The sequence below is a fragment of the Ursus maritimus genome, unplaced genomic scaffold (genome assembly GCF_017311325.1).
Source record: "Ursus maritimus isolate PB19 unplaced genomic scaffold, ASM1731132v1 scaffold_2, whole genome shotgun sequence".
Lineage (NCBI taxonomy): Eukaryota > Metazoa > Chordata > Mammalia > Carnivora > Ursidae > Ursus > Ursus maritimus.
The window spans coordinates 71723673-71741690 of NW_024424452.1; the positions used below are offsets into that span (position 1 = coordinate 71723673).

At 40.6% G+C, this 18018-nt stretch overlaps 1 protein-coding gene across 5 annotated transcripts in view; it reads right to left on the reverse strand.

Annotated features, from left to right (window-relative positions):
- The window catches only part of DISP1 (dispatched RND transporter family member 1), a 174294-nt gene that overhangs the window by 124079 nt on the left and 32197 nt on the right, over positions 1–18018 (reverse strand). The window lies entirely within an intron of this gene.

An 18018-nucleotide genomic window follows, 5' to 3' on the forward strand; every position in this document is an offset into this window, starting at 1 on the left:
TGTTTCTCTTTTACAAGTGAATGGCTAAACTCATCTTGTCATAGGTGTGGAATATACATAGAACAGACACTTGGGATTTCAAAATACATTAATTTGATCTTAAAAAAAAACATAAATTCTTTATATGATTTTAGTCACAGAATTAGAAGCATCCAGAGAAAATATTAAAATAACGTGCAGAAATTACCATCGTTTTGTTACTATGTAGTGAGCGCACATTCACTATTCAGCATTAAATGTGGACTATATGGAGTGAAAGTATTTAACAGCAGAAAATATACAAAAGTATTCCCAAAATGTGGCTTTTTGCCTTGAGATCAGCAGCATACAAGGACTGGGGGGGAGGGGAACAACACATGTAAGTACTCTGAGATGTAGTTCACAGGAAGCTAGCATGAAAAGAGTATTTAAGGGGCGTGTGGGGGGCTCAGTCATTTGAGCGTCTGACTCTTGGTTTCGGCTTAGGTCGTGAACTCAGGGTCATGGGATTAAGCCTCTCTTCAGGCTCCACACTCAGCAGGGAGTCCGCTTGAGATTCTCTCTCCCTCTGCCCTTCCCACCACCCCCACTCACGTGAGCGCGCACTTGCACGCTCGCTCGCTCTCTCGCAAATAAATCTTTTTTTTATAAAACGCTATTTAAATATTCTCATCTTGGGGCGTCTGGGTGGCACAACGGTTGAGCGTCTGCCTTCGGCTCAGGGCGTGATCCCGGTGTTATGGGATCAAGCCCCACATCAGGCTCCTCTGCTATGAGTCTGCTTCTTCCTCTCCCACTCCCCCTGCTTGTGTTCCCTCTCTTGCTGGCTGTCTCTATCTCTGTCGAATAAATAAATAAATAAATAAATCTTTAAAAAATAAATAAATAAATAAATAAATATTCTCATCTTCCCATCCTATGTTTAGGGAGATGTCTCAGCGAATGTGCACAGTTCTGACATAAATATTTCCATATCCATGGAAGACAACTGAAAACACTGGCATATATATATATTAGCATTTTCATAGTATTTATATTTATTTGCTTCTATGTCTGTTTCCTCAGCTGGACGGCAAGCAGCTCCAGGTAGACTGGTCCAGTTACAACTGGTTCAGAACTCCATGCCTGGCACACTGAGGTGCTGAGGTACTCGAGACACATTGTTACATGAAATAAGATATAGTGTCTGCTCTCAAAGATTCTGTAATCTAGAACACCTGTTATTGTAAATAACTGAACTTCACCTAACCTTGGTTGTGTTTTTTAATATAATTTATCTGTCTATAATGAATACAAGTTGTCATTCCATAAGCATAGTACAAAAATGAGAAGTTCTGAGTTTTTATGGAAAAAAAGAGATGCCAGTATTTCTTACTATACTTTAATGTTTCTTTTGCAATTTACTTTCCTACTATTTCAATAATTGATTCCTTCTCCACTGAGATGCTAATAACAATGGGTAATATGTGTTGACTATAGTAGCCAGCTCTAATCATTTTCTTACTGAGGTATAACTGACGTACATTGCATTAGTTTCAGGAGAATATAATTTGATATTTGTACAGACTGTGAAATGATCACCACAGTAAGTAAACAACGTTCAACTATGCACTACAGTGTTATTAGCCATGCTGCACGTCACATTCCCGTGACTAGTTCATAACTGGAAGTTTGTTCCTTTTATCCCTTCACTCATTTCCCTCACCCACACCCCCTGCCTCTGGCAAACATCAATCTGTTCTCTGTTATCTAGGCGCTTGGTTTTGTTTTTTAGATTCCACATGTAAGTGAGATCACACAGTATTTGTCTGACATAATTTCACTTGGCATGATGCCCTCGAGGTCCATCCATGTTGTTGCAAATGGCAAGATCTCATTGTTTTTTACGGCTGAGTAATATTCCAGTGTGGATAAACCACATCTTCTCCACCCATTACTAATCACTAGATGCGCATTTCTCTCGTGATACTCTCACAATCACCCTGTGAGGTGCTATCCCACTATTGAGCATACAGTGGAAGGAACAGATAAATGGGACCTAAGAACACAGGAAAACAACAATGTAAAGCAGGATCCGATGGGGACGGCATTTCACCTCAGACAGGGAAAGAACATTAATGTTGGAATAACTGGCTATCCATTTGGACACATCAAATAGAATTAGATCCTAAAACACCCCCAAGTAAATTTCAGGTGGATTAAAGATTCCAATGTCAAAAACAAAACAAAAGGCACAAAGAGTACTGTAAATACTTTTATGAACTTAGCTGGTGACATGAAAGTCAGAAACAAAAAGAGAAGGAGAAATTGATGAAATTGACTATTTTCAAGTTTAAAATTCTACCTGGCCCCTTCCTTCCTTCAGTTCTTTTCACCCAGTAGAGTAACTGGGATAAGAGTCACTCCCCTGGGGCACCTGAGTGGCTCAGTCGTTAAGCGTCTGCCTTCGGCTCAGGTCATGATCCCAGCATTCTGGGATTGAGCCCTGCATCAGGCTCCCTGCTCAGTGGGGAAGCCTGCTTCTCCCTCTCCCACTCCCCCTGCTTGTGTTCCCTCTCTCACTGCCAATCTCTCTGTCAAATAAACAAAACAAAATCTTAAAAAAAAAAAAAAAAATTCACTCCCTTCCCTTCCCTTTCCCCCTCTCCCTTCCCTCATCTTTTCCCTGTCCCCTGAGCCGGGTCTGGCTGCTGGGAAAGGGAAGCCAACAAGTCCTGGAGCAAAAACCTGGCTAATTATAGACAGAAAAGTTGTACATACGAGGGGATTGAGCAAGTAAGCAAAATAACTGGAAGGTATTTCTACAGTTGAAGAGATGCAGAAATACATACAGATATGTATGCCCCGCACAGACACCTGTGTGTACACACACACACACATTTATACATGACTTCCAAAGCCAGTCCACTGACAGGACCTAAAAGCAATGAGGCCTTGGCAGCAGTGAGCACACCGAGTGTCTAGATCTTTGTTTCAAACACTGTTCTCCACGAGGAAGAACCAGAGCTCCTGGGAGAAATGAACAGGTATGGGGCTCGGGCAGGGAAAGGACAAGATGAGCCCAGAACACCTCTTTAGAGGGGCTGTATAGATGTGCCAAACACCTAAAACTGTACACTTAAAATGGGTACATTTTACTACACATAAATCATATCTCAGTAAGGTTAATTTTATTTGTTTTATTTAAGATTTTATTTATTTATTTGAGATTATTTGAGAAAGAGAGTGTACACGAATGGGGTGGGGGGGCAGGAGAGGGAGAAACAGGCTCCCCACTGAGCAGGGAGCCTGATGAGGGACTTGATCCCAGGACCCCAGGATCATGACCTGAGTAGAAGGCAGATGCTTCACCAACTGAGCCACCCAGGTGCCCCAATAAAGTTAATTTTTTTTAAAAGATTTTATTTATTTATTTGACACAGAGAGAGAGAGAGAGAGACAGTGAGAGAGGGAACACAAGCAGGGGGAATGGGAGAGGAAGAAGCAGGCTCCCAGCGGAGGAGCCTGATGTGGGGCTCGATCCCATAACGCCGGGATCATGCCCTGAGCCGAAGGCAGACGCTTAACCGCTGTGCCACCCAGGCGCCCCAACCCAATAAAGTTAATTTTATTAGAAAACTAGATTGAGAGACTCAAAAATGTTCACATAACACTGGTTACCAGGGTTACACATTTCTGACCTTTTCCCGGCTCCCTCAAGCTATTTAGGATAGAAATATTTGGTCTTCTGCAAAACATATTTTAGCAGTACAAAGCTCAGGTATGTATCATTGGTTCTCCTTCATGACAATCATTCTGCTTCTACATTTTTAAAAATTACTTTTAAAATGTTTAAACAAGGGGCGCCTTGGGTGGCTCAGTCGGCTAAGCATCTGACTCTTGATTTTGACTCATATCATGATCTCAGGGTCGTGATCAGGCCCCACGTTGAGCTCCATGCTGGGTGTGGAGCCTACTTAAGGATTTTCTCTCTCCCTCTCCCTCTCCCTCTGCTCCCCCTGCCCTAAAAAACAATGTTTAAACAAGATTTATGCACACGCATGCACAGAAAGTGCCATTACAGCATTGTTCACAAAGGTCAACCAAAGAGGACTAAGCACATGCCCCATCGTCCTTCCAATGGACTAGTAAGCAGCTCTGTGTGCCCCAATATCGACAGTCTACAGACTCACAGAAGCCATTACCTGTTCAAAAACCTAAAGCAGTTATCATGCTCTTCACACAACAGGCACATAAACAAGCCTTCTAAGGGCCTCTCATCATTCTTAAAATGACACACAAACCCTCTGCCTTGGCCCTACCTGACCTAGCACCTGCCTGTCCAACCCCTTCCCCCTCCACGCTCCCATCCATACTGATTTCTTTAGCTTCCAGAGCCTCCTTCTGCCCATCTTCCCTTGGCTGGGCTCTTCTTGTCAGTCAGGTCTCCATTTAAAAGTCACTGCTTCCAAGACCATCCCTAAGCACCTAGGTCAGTCATGTTTTCCCACAAAATAACCCTATTTTAATACTCATTCATTCTCTCCGCGTGTGTGTTTATCTCTCCTACTTGAATGTGAGCTCCATGAGAGTAGAGATCTTGCCTGTTTTGTTCGCTGCTGTATTCCCAGGATCTATGCCAGCCAGGCACTTCTTAATACATATCTGCCGAATGAATGATCTCCAAGATGTGTTGTGAAATGGGGAGACGGCACAGGACGCTGTTTATGCTGTAAATAAAATATATGCACATATCCCATACATGCTTGTATCTGCATAAAATCTCAGGAAGGATACTGAAGGAACTGGCGTCAGCCGTCGCTTCTGAGGACAGGGCAAGGCTAGAGGAACTAGTAACTTTACCCCTTTTGAATTTTTTACCACACACATACAGTATCTATCTTAAAAAGTAACCTGAGAGAGAAGATGTTACCCATCAAATGCAGTGACATGCATCATAATTAGAAAATGAACTTCAGAGAGCGTGTCGTCCCACAACTTTACAGATTTCCAGCCCTCCCACACCTCTGCATGGAAAGAGTGTCAGCAACGGACACAGTCCTGACACTCTCCTGTCATTGTACGTACTTGTTAACCACGCTTACTCGTCCTTGTAAAGCTGACATTTTGATTTTGTTTGTTTACATCATTGAAAATACGTTCCAAACAAACCTACTACCTTCCATCTTTTTTCTTCCTAATGAACACCCACAGCTTTTATTCTCCATGTAAATCATACCGGCGAGCACAGTTTAAAAAAAGAAAAAAAGAATAAAAAAAGCACAAGGCAACACTTGCCCAAAACAACAGGCTCAAGAAATAATCGAAAATCACAGAAGTCTCACTAGGATGATTACAAAAATTACTCCAACCTATTTGGCGTCAATGACATTTTACTCTATATGAGCGACATTCTACAACGTGGATCTGGACCAAAATAATAACAGATAAAAACTAAGTTATTAAACTACACACTTAAATTTTATTTTTAACTGAATTGAATTTTTCCAAATTAAAAATTAAACTGGTAGGAAACCAACATTTAAAATATATTTTCAAAGTATCCTACAAGTTAAACCTGATAAATTTACATTTTACTAAGGTAAAAATAGGAGATATTCAATAAAGGACATGACTAGTTGTTGAGAATTCAGTTTCACTGTAAATTATTCTGAATATTAAAAGCATGTCAAGTGATTCATACATTTCCAAATACTATATCTCAAAACACACTTCTACCCCAAAATCTGCATCTTATGGAGGGGAGAAAAAAGTAAAGAGTAAGGCTTCAAAATTATCTCTCGATAGCACTATCATTAAACTATCTGGCTGAGGTCCAGATAAAGCCAAAATACACAAACACGCACACAAAAACAAATCAATTCACAGTCATAATAAAAATAATTCAAAACCACCTAAACATATTGTTCAAATAACCAGAAACTCATCAAGAACTCTATTAAGAAATGTTTATTGAGGGGCGCCTGGGTGGCACAGCGGTTAAGCGCCTGCCTTTGGCTCAGGGCATGATCCCGGAGTTCTGGGATCGAGCCCCACATCAGGCTCCTCCACTGGGAGCCTGCTTCTTCCTCTCCCGCTCCCCCTGCTTGTGTTCCCTCTCTCGCTGGCTGTCTCTATCTCTGTCAAATAAATAAATAAAATCTTTAAAAAAAAAAAAAAGAAATGTTTATTGTGCTAATGTGTGTAACACTGCGGACCTACATAAAGTTTCAAAAACACTAGTTGCAAACACATCTAATAGTTATGTAAATTTAAGTCTTTTATCTTACATTGAGAAATTACACAAATTCAAACAACTTTAAATAAAAATTACTTACCCTTGGGATTTTAAAAAAAGAGTCCTTTCAAAGAATAGTGTGTGTGGTTAAAAGTCAAAACATACATAAAGACCATGAGATTGTATTTACTATCAATCTAATCATTCTGTCTTCCATTTCTGTTTTTGCTTTAGGATGACAAACGGAGTGCAGAATTGATCTTGAACGCAACAAGGAACGTTAGTAACACTTCTGCCTTTCTTTGACAGTTACCATAAGCAAAGTAAGTTAAGTTTGAGTATTCAAAGAAATATCCTCTTTGCCAAACTCTTTTGCTCGGCCAAAACCACACAGTAAGGTATCTGAATTATGATTTTACCTTTTTCACCACTAGATTACAAAAAAAAAGTATTATTTTAACCTTAATAGATAAATGATGGACAGTCTTCTTGACATGTTCGGTCAGAAAGCTGAAGTAGCCCATTTTTAGTCAGGTCAACAAGCTATAAACTCTAAATGCGGAGTCTGCAGCTTCCACTGTTGATCAGTGAGTCCCATCCTTTATATTCACAACACCTCTTTCATGGTCTACAACTAAAATACAGCAACTGCTGGACACCCTGTGGAGTTATTCCAAGCTCCACTTCACAATATCTTAAATTCCTCACTTGGAAACACTATGATCAATACAAATCCTGCTGTAATTGCTCCATTCTGCTTCCTTGCCACATGGCGCAGAGCCACACAATGTCTTTTTTGCATTCTGAAAAACTCAATGTCTTACTTAGAAACAGCTTTGAAACTTGGCTCGTGGCCTGTTTGTAATTGATACTACAGCTTAAATACCTTTCCAGCAAAGTTACACTAACTTCAAAATACTCTGGGATCAACCATTAAAATGTTTTTGTTTCGGTTACAACACTAATGAGCACCAAATGTTAGAATTTGTTTTAACGACCTAATACATCAAGGATTTTCTTAAAAGGAAACGCTAGATCAGCTATCCATTACACAACGAAAGGCAGATTAGTCAGTGCTGATACAGATAATGCTGGAAGATTTAATACCTAGAGTGCAGAATCAAGGATATAAAAGTTAAATTCAGAAAGCCTGCTCAGTCAGCCATCATAGTTTTTCCCTGTGAAAATACCAAACTTCTGCTCACGGAAGCCTCCTTCCCTTCATGCTTTGCATAAGCCACTCAACCTTCACCTTGATGTCCCCATTGCTATCAAAGGGGTGACACTACCATGCTTTACTATACTTTCTCGTAGTACAAAGGAATATAAAGTACTGAAGAAGCAAAAAGTAATTGAAGGAAATCTCAACATACCACGTTTATTAAAGCCTGGTAAGAACTGCTGATATGACATGATTTTAGAAACAAATGTGTAAATGCTATTTTAAAAATACAAAAACAGAAAGAATGGCCCATTACAGATATATTCTAGAGATAAACACTTCGCCTGCAAACACACAGCCGTGTAAGGACTGCTGCCACACCACAGGTGTCTTCCCAAGCCCTGAGCACACTTCGCAGGGTGGGGTACACCAGTATCCGCAGTGGCCACCGCGACAGCAACACAGGCATCTGCCTTTGCTGGGGCTTCTGCTCCTTCTGAGGCTGACTTCTGCGAACTGGCCCCTTTCAGACCTCTTCCACGTCTAAGCAGCGTGGCTGCTACAACCACCATAACTAATTTCATCTTTCTTTTCCAGCATCTTTTCACTTTTCTCAGCATCTCGTCACTTTCCTTTTTCTTGTTTTTTCATCTACGGTGACTTAATACTTCTTGACATTCGATCTGGACTTTTACAGAACTCAACAAACAGATGTGTTTCCTTTTGGTTTAGCAATTATTAATCCTTCCTTTTAGCCTAAATGGTCAAGTTTTGGGTTGTCATTTTTAGCACTGCTCAAATTTTTTTTCCTTCTTCATTAGATAAGATCTCTTTCACCTATTTCCACGTTTCATTCTACTCTCAATTAGGATACAGCTCACTAAATAACTAAGGTTTTATGAGACATGCCATATTAAGAATCTGTAGCAGATTAATTTACAAGAAAATGACTTAGCAAGCAAATACTATAAATGAGATTCATGTAATAAAAGCTAACGCCTTTGAAAGAAATGCTTTAAAATAATCTCGAGTATTTCAGAAGTACCTATATATTTGCACCTGAACTAATTACAAGTCACTGCTATTTACTCTTCAAAGAATTTCCACCCAGAATCTTCCACTTGAGAATATTTTGTTAGTATAATTTGAGATGAAGTATTTACAGTGATAAAACTGCATTTCTTTAAAAAAACATTCTGTATTCTTTTTACATTATCTTGGATTTGCCTAATTTCCCCAATAGTTGGAATTAATGAGGCTTATCATTCTGACACTATATATCAAGTAGAGAAATTCTTTTGTAAATAATATGTCTACAAATGCAAGGAACTACAGTATATAAAATCAAAGAAAATTCACTGCACTTTCAATTTCTAACTGTTACTCCCTAAAATCTATTTCTTAACTAGGAATGAAATAATGGTAGATTTTTGACGGATTGTCGTTCTGCAACCTCAGCAAAATACTATATTGTTACAAAGCTATGCCACACACCATCATTTCTCAGTCTGTGGAGCACAAAGGGCATCAGACAACCAACATATATTATGGGGAAAAAGGTTCGAGGTTCAAACAAATGTGGGAAATGTGGAGCTAAGGAAGCTAAGCCAGTTTTTATCACTACAGGATTTCTCAGTATCATTAACATATTCATATATACTGCAGCCTCTTAAAGCATGTGTGTTGACCCACACATCTGTGTATGTTGGGAGGGGTGGTATTTATGCAATTATTCCTCAGCTTATGATTAGAAAACCATACTGCAGCAGAGAATCCCCCCAAAGTACAGTCCCACAGAATATACTTTGGCAAATACTACGATTTACAGAAAATCGTCACTACTGGGTGTTGTTTCTTATCTTTAACATAAAGCAATTTCTACAAGATACTGTATTTATAAAGGTACTGATTACTGGGGAAAGAGAGAAGGCATAAAGGTTAAAAAAAGAAATAAAGGTATTATTCTTCTCCTAAAAACAGTAACACCTGAAAAGACAAACAACGCTCTGTCCACACTTAACCCTTCTGCTGTAGCTGTATAGGAATTCAACAGATAATTCCTTTTTTTTAATGACAGGTTTTGCTTAAGAGATGGCACAGTGAATTTAGACATTTCTTTCTTTTTTTTTTTCTAATGACAGGGCACAAGCAGGGGGAATGGCAGAGGGATAGGGAGAAGCAGGCTCCCCGCTGAGCAGGGAGCAAGACACGGGGCTTGATCCCAGAACCCTGGGATGATGACCTGAGCTGAAGGCAGACACTTAAACGACCAAGCCACCCAGGCATCCCAAAGTTTAGTAAGCTTTTACAAGGAAGGAGTCAAACACCTAAGGAAAGCAAATGAAACATACTCAGAAGGATTTATGGACGAAAAGGATATATGTACCAACTTACAAATCGGTAGTTATTCCTAACTCATGGACTCCTTTGTGCAAACACGGGCTCGCCACTTCATGGACGCCCAATACTGTGCTAGGTGCACGGTCACAAGGATAAACAACATAAAAATCCTTGACCCAAGATTACCTGGTACTCTGCTCAGTTCAGGATTTATTAAAAATTTAAAGTTAATAAACCATTTGTATATAGTATATAAATAAATGGTGTAACTGTGCGGAAATGCAGTTTTGTCATGGTTTTTAAGAACCTTCTAGACATACCCCCAGTGAAAACTCCAGCCAGTGACCCTGTGGACAAGGGCATATAATCACGTCTCCACTCCTGCTCCACATTCACTAGTTGATTAAAGCTGCTGGAAAGGATAGCCTGGCTTTGGGAGCTAAACTTAGAAACTAGTACTGTTTTCTGTTATCAAATGATTTGATTGCTCTGAGAGAAATGAACAGGGATAATCTGAAGTCGGCCATGTGCCCCTTTCCTCTGGGGCAGGTTTTACTCCTAGACCCTCAGGTTCCAGCTGTGGGCTGGCTGATGTGCAGCATGACTGTCCCTCTAACTTGGCCACTTGTATCCGCCTTGCCTTAGAATCTCCAGCCTAGCTTATTCAAGTGTACACCATGCACACAAAACTTCAATCAACACAAATAAATGATCAGACAGTATTTAAAAGAAAACTTTTACACAGAAATTTTTAAAAGCTTTAAGTCTATATAATCCCTTCAAGAGCAGACAGTAATTACCTAAATACTTCTCTCCCTCTGCACTGTCTTAGCAGCTGAAATCTGCAGCGTATTTCTAAATATTTACAATATCAGATACTACATTCTTAGGAAAAGTCTAACTTCTAGACTTTTCCATTCCTTATTAGACTACTCCACTGGATAAAATTAGTTGCATGTAATTATCTTTAAATTGATCCAAAAACATTTTTTTTAGAAAAGGACACACAGGGGTACCCTGAGACCTACCTGAGATCAAGCCTGAGCTGAAATCCAGAGTCGGACACTTAACCGACTGAGCCACCCAGGTGCCTGCCCCAAACATTTGATATCTTTCAAATTTTCTTACTAAAATACAATTAATCAACTATTGTTTATGACTTGTATCAACTCATCATTCTATCGTAATTGAAAAGACAAGACCAGTGGCAAGATAAAGATCATTACTAAGCAGAAACAGCCCAAGAATGGAAGGGAAGACCAAGTTCACTGAAGATGAGTGAAGATGACTATTATCACTGTTGAAAGACGGAGCGCCAGCGGAGCGTGCTCAGAGTGTAGGCTTCAGTACCAGAATGCATGGGCTCAAATCCCAGCTCTGTCTTTTCTTAGTTCTATAACTTAGGGTATCTTAAGAGAGGTATCTTAACTTGTCAAAGCCACAGCTGTTTTACCTGAAAATGACGACACTAGAAGCCACTGTTACATAAGTTGTTTTCAGGTTCAAATGAGATAACGCGTTCAGCACAGAAGCTGGCATGTTATAAACACCCAACAAATGTCAGCTTACAGACAAGACAGGCATGACCACTATGTGGCCACAAGTGTGAACCCTTAACTCTTCAGTCAGTCACACTATTGAGCAGAAACACTGCTGCTGAGCTGTAGGGCACGCAGCTATGGTTCCACTGGCTTTCACAAAGAGATGGCTGATGAAGCTTTGTTCCCAGTGTAGGGGTTAGCACTGATCTTACAGAATATAAAAGAATAATCAGGACAGCCATCTAGAACTTCATGAATACTGAAGCTAGCCCAGATAGGAATCTGAATGCCACTCAGTAGTCATGACATGTTACTCAACCTCTGGGTTCTACTTTCCTCATCCCTGTAATGGGGATAATACCACTTACCTAACAAGTCTGTTAGAATAATAAGGAATAATCCATGTTACATGCTTAGCAGATGTCCAACACATTGTAAGTGGCCAATGAATGGTACTAAGATAACTACAATAATGACAGGCACTTTACTTCTCTTACAATCAGATAACAGAAGAAATGGGCTTACACTGTTCTATTTCTTTAAAAAAAAAAAAAACTATTTCTTTTAAAGTAAAAAATACCACCTATTGGAATGCAGTTCTTTCTGAGCGAGGGAGATACATATATATCTCATTCCTATCCTTCCACAAAGGGAATTCAAATAGATGAGTGAATGAATGAATCGATGAATAAATTAAATAAGTCACTGAAATGACTTCATCTATTATGAATTAATTCACTAACTTACTGAAATACAGCCACCTCAGTGATATAATACAGTTGCTACTGATAACCAGAAACTCCTCACCAAGCCCCAGCTGATGGGAGCCCTAGAGACATCAAGTGGAGACGGTTTTGTAAGTCTCAGCTTTGTTCTGCAACGTCTTGACTCTCCCTTATTATAAAATAAAGAGAATTATTACTAATCTTAATATAAGTTGAATAAAAGTTTATTAGCTTTGATTGAAAGGAACCAGTCACAAAAGGTCTCATACTGCTATGACTCCATTTCTGTGGGATGTCCAGAATAGGCAAATCCACAAAGAAAGTAGATTAGTGGTTGCCTGGTGCTGAGGCGGGGAGAAAAGGGCGAGGAGCAGGGACTGCTTGTGGACATGGAGTTTCCTGTAGGGGCATTCACATTTTTCTACTAGTAGATGTGATGGTTGCACAACCATCTGTAGATATACTAAAAATCACTGCACTGCACACTTACAATGTGTGAACTGTTCTGCTATGTAAAATATAGCTCAATAAAACTTCAAAAATTAGAGTTATGTATTAGCATTGAGCATGTGTTCTGACTTGTTTTTCACGAATGTCAGTAGTTTAAGCTACAGGACTTGGCTCTTTAAGTTTTGTTTTGTTTTTTTAAATGAGCTGGCAATATGACACCCTATGATACTTCCTAAAAATGGAAATTATATCACCATCACCAAAAAGTGTATAAAGTAATAAATCAATAATTCTTGGGTTTATCTCAAAATCATCTTTCATTTCAGTGAAAAGATGATTTATACACTTCCTTGAAAATGGAATTTCTGGCTAAAATGAGGACTGAATGACTCCAAGAAATGGTATCTAAACCTGTTACCTATTAGAAAAGAGCCCACGGAAGAATTTATGTCCTACATGCTTCGGCTAGCTTTTCTTTCTGGCAATACGGCACACCAGGATACCTAAAACCCTTCTGTAGTGGATGCCGGGGTTCCACGGCTTGGATCTTGCCCCTAAGGACTCAATCCCACAGCTGCCAGGAACGTTAGCTGCTGTTGGCTCCCAGCCGTATCTCGCTCTGGGAATTGCTCTCACCCCAAGCCCTCCATCACTAGGGGGAGATGTGGTACTATCAGCCCCAGCGTGCTGTAGTCCAACTGCTGGAACTTTCCCAGTAGTGCTCTGGGATGAAAACCAGAAGGGGCATGCATGGGCAGAAGCATCTCGAGCCCTGAGAGGCGAGGGGAAAGCAGTAATTACAAGGTATATGGAACCAGACGGCTCTTGCTGGGTGCTGCTGACGCCATGAGCAGAGATAGCAAAGGCTGAGTGTGATGAATCACCAACTGAAGGTGAAGTAGCAAAGTCAAAGGACCTCCCTGGCAGCATATAACACACTTTCTCTTGTCTGACAACCAAAAAACGGAGGCTTAGGCCCAGGACAAAACACAAATGAGTTGAGCTCCTGATTGCATTTTCAGCCCCCTCAAGTCAGCTGCACCAAGGTCCAGATTCTGACTGGGAAGAAATGGAACCCCAAGACATAAGATGAGGACATGTGGATGCTGCAAATCCTGAATTCCCAGATTCGGAGGAACCATCTGATCCTTGCTGAAGATGACACAGAGGTTCCTACCTTACAAGACAAACTGTGTCCTCCAGGATCGATGTGTACTTCTCCTCCTGCCTACAAGCCAATCACAAAGACCAATGCTCGGGAAGCACTGAACCCGCTCAGGAGGGAAAAACCATATGCCGCAGGAGCTGCAGGACTGGCTCAGCCAACGTGCACAGCAGAGCCAGAGAGTAAGCGCAGGACTGTACCCTGAAAATGCTGGCTCAAGACGATGGGACCTAAAGTTAGGTAAAGGAGAGCTCATCCAGCTGGGAGCGCTCTCCCATGACAAAGGATGTAACCTGGACAAGGACCCTGGAAATGACATTATGACACTACGAAGACGGTGCAGGAGAAATGCCAGAACTGCTGTGACAGACGGTGAAGTAAGGGAAGGAAAGGCTCAGAGAAGTGGGCATGCTTGACAGCGTGCACCAGGTCAGGCTGGAAAAGCCGCTGGCCAGCTATGCTCCAGCAGGGCCCAGGGGACACTGCATCTCCCAAATCAATGAGGATCGCCCCTGCGAGAAGGCTCCCCGTATTGCTGAGAAGCTCAGTGCTAGCTGTCCTTGTAAAGCCAGGCTGGCCACTGGAAACACTGCTGGAGAGCTGGGTTCCTTGAGGCACAAAGTCCTGGCCCCAGTGCCTGGATATGTGATAATCCCAAGGTCCAGGGCTGCCCAAGGGGCTGACTCCAGGATCGGTGGCAACCACACTGTGCTTAGCTTCTCCCTCTGCCCAATCTCAATTCACAAGCCCTCATTTCCCTACAGGTGTTGTTGCCAAAAGAATTGTCTAAAAAAAACCCTGCATGCAAATCTCTGCCTCAAATCTCTATTCCCAGGAGAACCAGACCTAAGACAAACTTAAACATTCCAAAATGCTGGATGAAATAAAATAAACATTCCTTAAACACACAGTAAGAAATTAAGTGCTGAGAGGCCAAAACCAGGCAGGAGTGGGAGACCAGAGCAGTCAGCATGAACTGATTGTGGTTGCTGGGGAGAGACTGACCAGTTTCAATAACCAAGAAGCTCGAATTTTAACACCTATCAAGTAGCTGGAAATGAGGACTTAACCCTGAGAGACAGGGAACTGGAATAAAACGCCCTCATAAAACCAATTTCCCCATCAAGGAAACTTAGCTATACCTTGGCCTGGGTTCTAAGTGGATAAAAAAAAAAAAATTCCCCAAAAGCTACACTGAGAATTTGAGTTATATGCCAGTCTTCACAAAGACCTGAGGTTCAAATTTATAGTACCTGCATGATCCAAGAAATCCAAGGCTCAGAAATTTATAAAATGAGTGATCTCAGGCCAACACTAGCCATGGGATACATAGCAGAAACAAATGTGTAACTACTCTGGGCCTGCAGAATTCCAACAATTAAAGCCTTACTGACGATGAGCTCTCGGCCCAAAGCTGCAAAGCACAGGAAGAAATAATCTACCATGAGGGAAAGAACAGAAACGAAAGACAACAATTAGACAACAAAACACTTCAAATAATAGTACAGATAGAAATTATAAAGTAAGTATGCTTAGAATTATTAAAAACAAGTCACTATAAAACTTTGAGGAGGAAAAAAAAAAAAGAAAAGACAATACCAGAGAGGACAGGTGAACTTTGGGGGTAAAAAGAAAGAACTTTAAAAACACTGGGAAAAAAAAAAAAAAAGCACAGTGGGTTCAAGTACAGATTAGAGAAACAAATTGTAAGGAAAAGCTTCTAGGACAAAGACAATAGTGGTTTGTTAATAGGTAAAACAGAATCTGAAGAATTAGGGAAGAACAATTTATAAAAAGCATAATGATATAAAATATGATGATGATTATGGTACTTAGTGATCAAAGCAGAGACATTAAAAATAAGCACAGGTAGTGGGTGGATACTGTGGTTACCTTCCCAACATCCATGTCCCCTACATTGGTTTTTTTGAGTGTTATTCCTGCTTCACATAACCTGTATGTTTTGGTGGGCTAGAACCACCCTCATTCTAGAAACGGGGTGTGAAACCCAGATGCAAGGTAAATCAGTTTAATTCCTGCCCCCAACCCCACCCTGAGGTCTGGAGAGGCTTTCTGGTAACTTCTGGGAAACAACCTCTCTCGACCTGGAGCTGGGGCAGCCATTTTGTAACCATGCAGGAAGCCAGCCTAAACACAAAGTCAACATGTAGATCAGAGCAGAGCTGAGAGAACTGCAGACAAAGAGAACAAGAGTCTTGATCAAATAGCACTTAAGACTGACCTATCTCCAAACTTTCCAGTTAGGTAAACAGAATACATCCCTGCTGTTTTATTTGGCTAGTTAGGTTTTCTTTTATTTGCAACTAGAAGCATTCTGTCTGATACACATGGTAAAAGGTAAAGTTCTAGCTGATCTATCACTAAAATTTCCACTCATTTAGATTGAATACAAGTTTTGAGCTAAAAACTATTAGGCTGTCTTTCAGAAATGGCTGAGGAAGCAAAACAAGGGTATGCCTGACATGGGAGACTTTCAGGAATGCTAAGATTGTAATTCCCTAGGAGCCAGGAACATTCGCAAATCAGATGCCCTGCATATGCTAACACAAATTGTACAGAAAAGGGTAAAGATGATGGAGCCAAAGGGAAAACAGGACATCTGTGAATGAGGTTTGCCTCTGGAGAAGTCCACTGAGCACCAAACTACCTCATCTTAACAGTCTTTGTTTTCATGCTATTTTGTTTAAACTTTACTATTTTAAAAAATTGAAAGATTCCTAGTTAAAAGATTTATTCCCACTTACTCCCAAAACTCCACTAAAATGGCTGTAAAGGCATTTTTTTTAAAAAGTATGAAACACTTAAGCATAAAGACTAGAAGCAATTATAGACAAAAGAAGTTAATCAAATTTTGGAAGCCGGAAAGCAGAGGGGTGAGTAGTTTCTGGAGTAGCAGAACAGAGAAAATTGAAACCTAACTGTGTGTAGTAAAAAGGATGCCAACGATAAGGTAATTCACAACCAAGAATCCTAGATAAGGTTCAGGAATGTGGGCACAGTGGTGGCTGGGGCTAGAATCAGGAGGACAGAACTCTGCATGAGACAGCTGGGTGTCAGTCACACTCTCTCTCCAATTCTCTAACTAACTCTCGCTCCAGGAGGAGGAAAGCAGTTACTCTCTGGGGAAGAAACAGACTCTGACAAACTCCAGACTGAGAGGCTGCAGGTGCAGAGTGCAAGGATGAGACACTGCAGGGAAGCAGAGAAGACAGAGGCAAGTTTATATACCAAGCAGTGAGCTCCCCACTTCCCCGGCTCTCTCCCCTACTCAACTGCCAGAACCTGGCGGCCAGTCTTACAACCCCTGGGCAGGAGACAGGATTTCTCTTCGGGAAGAAAATCAGAAAAGACTACCGGTGTTAAGAGCCAGGTACGTGTCAATAAAATAAATCTGGTCTTCAACGAACAGCCCTGGAAAGAAACCCACGCACACAGCTTCCACTAAGACTTCTCATATTCTCCTCATGTGAGGAATTTTTCTACGTGAAAGATAGAAATCAAGCAGAAAAACAAACGGAAAAGAAATAACACAGTACACAAAGAAATTGGCTTTTTTTAAACTGAAATTAACATCTTCAGAGAGATGTGATGAAAGTGTGTCCACAAAACAGTAACAGGGCGTATCCAAAGGAATGTTTACACAAAAAGAAAAAGCTTTGGGGATTTTAAAATTAAAACTACTTTCACGACCTTTCTACTTAGCATTGTGCCCACCCACAAGGGGTAGAAAGTAACAATTTAATAAGAATAGCTAACCCAACAGAGCACTTCCTACGTGTCATATGCCAAAATGCAGAAACTTAACACATATATAATACTAAGACTGGTAGATAAAGTAGAGGAAACGTCCCAGACACTAGAAAGACAGAAAGAAGGAAAAAAGAAAATTAGAAGACCAAAATCCAGGAGATCCAATACCAGACTCTAGAAATTCTAGAAAAGAGAAAAGGGAGCAGAATAAATAATCAAAAAGATAATACAAGAAAATGTCCCATAAACTCCAAGAAAAACAAGTTATGGGAAAAAGTGAGTATAACTGCAATCACTCAGTGACTCCATTATAATACTGAATTATAATAATGAAATCACTGGCCAACCAAAAATCGTGTACCTGTTATGGTGGAACAATGCTGAGGGGGAGAGGGAGAGAACTGACAAGTGAGATATAAAAGAGGTCAATACTCAACTGCCTCACTAAAAAGTCAACAGATAAGTGACAAATGAAGAGATGGCATCATAAATAATGTTTAAAAATACAGAGGTAAATACCAGAAGAAACCACGAAAAGAATTCAAACCAGGTGCCTCTGGGGCTACTGACCCACACCTCTCTTTAGAGGCTTGACCGCACTGTTTGACTTTTTAACAGTAATCAAACCTGTAAACCTTTGTGAGAAAGAACCATTTATAATATTAAAT